The following is a 7,177-nucleotide window of genomic DNA, read 5'->3' on the forward strand; positions in this document are numbered from 1 at the left end:
GGGACAAATCAATCCAACATAGGCCTACCTATATGGGTAGAGGCAAGAATGGTAATTATCCTAACATGATTATACTTGGGCAGACCATAATGAGTACATCTATTTTATATTGATATAAAGATGCCTTCATGACAGTGTGAAAATTAGAGAAGAGCAAGTGTGAAGGTTTGGCATATCCACCGAAGAATAAGTAAATTTTGATGCTTTGAATTTGTGAAGTCATATGCGAGCAGCTGCCCAGAAGGCATGTAATATAAATTCCAACAATTCAAATTTTTAATGGCTCATGACGATAAAAGAAGGTATGAAATGATGTGTCTGATGATATATCACATGCACAGGTAAAATCACTTTGATTTGTATGCTACATTTCAATGTCACACGTGCACAAAACCAAACTGCCTGTTGATGGTTTAGATTTAGTGTTCCTTGCACTTCAAAGTTATCGTTTTCTTTTCACACAGATGATCATGTGATATACACGAGGGCACATTTACTCAGTTTGTTATTTCAAATGTGATTTACCTCATATTTTGGAATAGTTGCCATAATCACAAAGTTACCATAGATGTAACTCTTTTAGAAACGGGCCCCTGGTAGGAATTACTAAGAATACAGTCTTCTAAAGGTACGAGTGACAACTGTTTGGCTAATTCCATAGTAATTACGTTGTATGGCAGAATACTGAGCAGAAACTGCTCAAGAAATAAAAGAAAAACACTTTTATTTACTAACAGCAAGTTCTACCATTCATCAATTTTCCATTACGTTACAAATGAGTTAAGTCACCATCAATTAAAAAAATACAACTGCTCATGTTGTACATCCTCTATAACAGACATAAATATCCTACTCAAACATAAAAATGACAAGTCAATAGTATAATGTGATACATCAAAGTGATAATATTTTATCGATCACACTAAGAAGAGGAATGAAAAAATAATTTCCCCTGGCCAGTCCTGATAATTTCATAGCCAAATAATAGTAGTAATTATTTTGAGAGTCGCACTTAAGAATTATCTCGTCAAAATTAAGCTATCATCACTACAGTATTTTGGTTCTAACACTCCACAAAGACTGAGAATATTTCCCGCGAGTCCAAAGAAAGTGGGACAAATCAATCCAACATAGGCCTACCTATATGGGTAGAGGCAAGAATGGTAATTATCCTAACATGATTATACTTGGGCAGACCATAATGAGTACATCTATTTTATATTGATATAAAGATGCCTTCATGACAGTGTGAAAATTAGAGAAGAGCAAGTGTGAAGGTTTGGCATATCCACCGAAGAATAAGTAAATTTTGATGCTTTGAATTTGTGAAGTCATATGCGAGCAGCTGCCCAGAAGGCATGTAATATAAATTCCAACAATTCAAATTTTTAATGGCTCATGACGATAAAAGAAGGTATGAAATGATGTGTCTGATGATATATCACATGCACAGGTAAAATCACTTTGATTTGTATGCTACATTTCAATGTCACACGTGCACAAAACCAAACTGCCTGTTGATGGTTTAGATTTAGTGTTCCTTGCACTTCAAAGTTATCGTTTTCTTTTCACACAGATGATCATGTGATATACACGAGGGCACATTTACTCAGTTTGTTATTTCAAATGTGATTTACCTCATATTTTGGAATAGTTGCCATAATCACAAAGTTACCATAGATGTAACTCTTTTAGAAACGGGCCCCTGGTAGGAATTACTAAGAATACAGTCTTCTAAAGGTACGAGTGACAACTGTTTGGCTAATTCCATAGTAATTACGTTGTATGGCAGAATACTGAGCAGAAACTGCTCAAGAAATAAAAGAAAAACACTTTTATTTACTAACAGCAAGTTCTACCATTCATCAATTTTCCATTACGTTACAAATGAGTTAAGTCACCATCAATTAAAAAAATACAACTGCTCATGTTGTACATCCTCTATAACAGACATAAATATCCTACTCAAACATAAAAATGACAAGTCAATAGTATAATGTGATACATCAAAGTGATAATATTTTATCGATCACACTAAGAAGAGGAATGAAAAAATAATTTCCCCTGGCCAGTCCTGATAATTTCATAGCCAAATAATAGTAGTAATTATTTTGAGAGTCGCACTTAAGAATTATCTCGTCAAAATTAAGCTATCATCACTACAGTATTTTGGTTCTAACACTCCACAAAGACTGAGAATATTTCCCGCGAGTCCAAAGAAAGTGGGACAAATCAATCCAACATAGGCCTACCTATATGGGTAGAGGCAAGAATGGTAATTATCCTAACATGATTATACTTGGGCAGACCATAATGAGTACATCTATTTCATATTGATATAAAGATGCCTTCATGACAGTGTGAAAATTAGAGAAGAGCAAGTGTGAAGGTTTGGCATGTCCACCGAAGAATAAGTAAATTTTGATGCTTTGAATTTGTGAAGTCATATGCGAGCAGTTGCCCAGAAGGCATGTAATATAAATTCCAACAATTCAAATTTTTAATGGCTCATGACGATAAAAGAAGGTATGAAATGATGTGTCTGATGATATATCACATGCACAGGTAAAATCACTTTGATTTGTATGCTACAATTCAATGTCACACGTGCACAAAACCAAACTGCCTGTTGATAGTTTAGATTTAGTGTTCCTTGCACTTCTGAAGTTATTGTTTTCTTTTCACACAGATGATCATGTGATATACACGAGGGCACATTTACTCAGTTTGTTATTTCAAATGTGATTTACCTCATATTTTGGAATAGTTGCCATAATCACAAAGTTACCATAGATGTAACTCTTTTAGAAACGGGCCCCTGGTAGGAATTACTAAGAATACAGTCTTGTAAAGGTACGAGTGACAACTGTTTGGCTAATTCCATAGTAATTACGTTGTATGGCAGAATACTGAGCAGAAACTGCTCAAGAAATAAAAGAAAAACACTTTTATTTACGAACAGCAAGTTCTACCATTCATCAATTTTCCATTACGTTACAAATGAGTTAAGTCACCATCAATTAAAAAAATACAACTGCTCATGTTGTACATCCTCTATAACAGACATAAATATCCTACTCAAACATAAAAATGACAAGTCAATAGTATAATGTGATACATCAAAGTGATAATATTTTATCGATCACACTAAGAAGAGGAATGAAAAAATAATTTCCCCTGGCCAGTCCTGATAATTTCATAGCCAAATAATAGTAGTAATTATTTTGAGAGTCGCACTTAAGAATTATCTCGTCAAAATTAAGCTATCATCACTACAGTATTTTGGTTCTAACACTCCACAAAGACTGAGAATATTTCCCGCGAGTCCAAAGAAAGTGGGACAAATCAATCCAACATAGGCCTACCTATATGGGTAGAGGCAAGAATGGTAATTATCCTAACATGATTATACTTGGGCAGACCATAATGAGTACATCTATTTTATATTGATATAAAGATGCCTTCATGACAGTGTGAAAATTAGAGAAGAGCAAGTGTGAAGGTTTGGCATATCCACCGAAGAATAAGTAAATTTTGATGCTTTGAATTTGTGAAGTCATATGCGAGCAGCTGCCCAGAAGGCATGTAATATAAATTCCAACAATTCAAATTTTTAATGGCTCATGACGATAAAAGAAGGTATGAAATGATGTGTCTGATGATATATCACATGCACAGGTAAAATCACTTTGATTTGTATGCTACAATTCAATGTCACACGTGCACAAAACCAAACTGCCTGTTGATGGTTTAGATTTAGTGTTCCTTGCACTTCAAAGTTATCGTTTTCTTTTCACACAGATGATCATGTGATATACACGAGGGCACATTTACTCAGTTTGTTATTTCAAATGTGATTTACCTCATATTTTGGAATAGTTGCCATAATCACAAAGTTACCATAGATGTAACTCTTTTAGAAACGGGCCCCTGGTAGGAATGACTAAGAATACAGTCTTCTAAAGGTACGAGTGACAACTGTTTGGCAAATTCCATAGTAATTACGTTGTATGGCAGAATACTGAGCAGAAACTGCTAGGCCTATGTTGGATTGATTTGTCCCACTTTCTTTGGACTCGCGGGAAATATTCTCAGTCTTTGTGGAGTGTTAGAACCAAAATACTGTAGTGATGATAGCTTAATTTTGACGAGATAATTCTTAAGTGCGACTCTCAAAATAATTACTACTATTATTTGGCTATGAAATTATCAGGACTGGCCAGGGGAAATTATTTTTTCATTCCTCTTCTTAGTGTGATCGATAAAATATTATCACTTTGATGTATCACATTATACTATTGACTTGTCATTTTTATGTTTGAGTAGGATATTTATGTCTGTTATAGAGGATGTACAACATGAGCAGTTGTATTTTTTTAATTGATGGTGACTTAATTCATTTGTAACGTAATGGAAAATTGATGAATGGTAGAACTTGCTGTTAGTAAATAAAAATGTTTTTCTTTTATTTCTTGAGCAGTTTCTGCTCAGTATTCTGCCATACAACGTAATTACTATGGAATTAGCCAAACAGTTGTCACTCGTACCTTTACAAGACTGTATTCTTAGTAATTCCTACCAGGGGCCCGTTTCTAAAAGAGTTACATCTATGGTAACTTTGTGATTATGGCAACTATTCCAAAATATGAGGTAAATCACATTTGAAATAACAAACTGAGTAAATGTGCCCTCGTGTATATCACATGATCATCTGTGTGAAAAGAAAACAATAACTTCAGAAGTGCAAGGAACACTAAATCTAAACTATCAACAGGCAGTTTGGTTTTGTGCACGTGTGACATTGAATTGTAGCATACAAATCAAAGTGATTTTACCTGTGCATGTGATATATCATCAGACACATCATTTCATACCTTCTTTTATCGTCATGAGCCATTAAAAATTTGAATTGTTGGAATTTATATTACATGCCTTCTGGGCAGCTGCTCGCATATGACTTCACAAATTCAAAGCATCAAAATTCACTTATTCTTCGGTGGATATGCCAAACCTTCACACTTGCTCTTCTCTAATTTTCACACTGTCATGAAGGCATCTTTATGTCAATATGAAATAGATGTACAGTACTCATTATGGTCTGCCCAAGTATAATCATGTTAGGATAATTACCATTCTTGCCTCTACCCATATAGGTAGGCCTATGTTGGATTGATTTGTCCCACTTTCTTTGGACTCGCGGGAAATATTCTCAGTCTTTGTGGAGTGTTAGAACCAAAATACTGTAGTGATGATAGCTTAATTTTGACCAGATAATTCTCAAGTGCGAATTTCAAAATAATTACTACTATTATTTGGCTATAAAATTATCAGGACTGGCCAGGGGAAATTATTTTTTCATTCCTCTTCTTAGTGTGATCGATAAAATATTATCACTTTGATGTATCACATTATACTATTGACTTGTCATTTTTATGTTTGAGTAGGATATTTATGTCTGTTATAGAGGATGTACAACATGAGCAGTTGTATTTTTTTAATTGATGGTGACTTAACTCATTTGTAACGTAATGGAAAATTGATGAATGGTAGAACTTGCTGTTCGTAAATAAAAGTGTTTTTCTTTTATTTCTTGAGCAGTTTCTGCTCAGTATTCTGCCATACAACGTAATTACTATGGAATTAGCCAAACAGTTGTCACTCGTACCTTTACAAGACTGTATTCTTAGTAATTCCTACCAGGGGCCCGTTTCTAAAAGAGTTACATCTATGGTAACTTTGTGATTATGGCAACTATTCCAAAATATGAGGTAAATCACATTTGAAATAACAAACTGAGTAAATGTGCCCTCGTGTATATCACATGATCATCTGTGTGAAAAGAAAACAATAACTTCAGAAGTGCAAGGAACACTAAATCTAAACTATCAACAGGCAGTTTGGTTTTGTGCACGTGTGACATTGAATTGTAGCATACAAATCAAAGTGATTTTACCTGTGCATGTGATATATCATCAGACACATCATTTCATACCTTCTTTTATCGTCATGAGCCATTAAAAATTTGAATTGTTGGAATTTATATTACATGCCTTCTGGGCAACTGCTCGCATATGACTTCACAAATTCAAAGCATCAAAATTTACTTATTCTTCGGTGGACATGCCAAACCTTCACACTTGCTCTTCTCTAATTTTCACACTGTCATGAAGGCATCTTTATATCAATATGAAATAGATGTACTCATTATGGTCTGCCCAAGTATAATCATGTTAGGATAATTACCATTCTTGCCTCTACCCATATAGGTAGGCCTATGTTGGATTGATTTGTCCCACTTTCTTTGGACTCGCGGGAAATATTCTCAGTCTTTGTGGAGTGTTAGAACCAAAATACTGTAGTGATGATAGCTTAATTTTGACGAGATAATTCTTAAGTGCGACTCTCAAAATAATTACTACTATTATTTGGCTATGAAATTATCAGGACTGGCCAGGGGAAATTATTTTTTCATTCCTCTTCTTAGTGTGATCGATAAAATATTATCACTTTGATGTATCACATTATACTATTGACTTGTCATTTTTATGTTTGAGTAGGATATTTATGTCTGTTATAGAGGATGTACAACATGAGCAGTTGTATTTTTTTAATTGATGGTGACTTAACTCATTTGTAACGTAATGGAAAATTGATGAATGGTAGAACTTGCTGTTAGTAAATAAAAGTGTTTTTCTTTTATTTCTTGAGCAGTTTCTGCTCAGTATTCTGCCATACAACGTAATTACTATGGAATTAGCCAAACAGTTGTCACTCGTACCTTTAGAAGACTGTATTCTTAGTAATTCCTACCAGGGGCCCGTTTCTAAAAGAGTTACATCTATGGTAACTTTGTGATTATGGCAACTATTCCAAAATATGAGGTAAATCACATTTGAAATAACAAACTGAGTAAATGTGCCCTCGTGTATATCACATGATCATCTGTGTGAAAAGAAAACGATAACTTTGAAGTGCAAGGAACACTAAATCTAAACCATCAACAGGCAGTTTGGTTTTGTGCACGTGTGACATTGAAATGTAGCATACAAATCAAAGTGATTTTACCTGTGCATGTGATATATCATCAGACACATCATTTCATACCTTCTTTTATCGTCATGAGCCATTAAAAATTTGAATTGTTGGAATTTATATTACATGCCTTCTGGGCAGCTGC

Source organism: Lytechinus pictus, chromosome 12 (assembly GCF_037042905.1).
Source record: "Lytechinus pictus isolate F3 Inbred chromosome 12, Lp3.0, whole genome shotgun sequence".
NCBI lineage: Eukaryota > Metazoa > Echinodermata > Echinoidea > Temnopleuroida > Toxopneustidae > Lytechinus > Lytechinus pictus.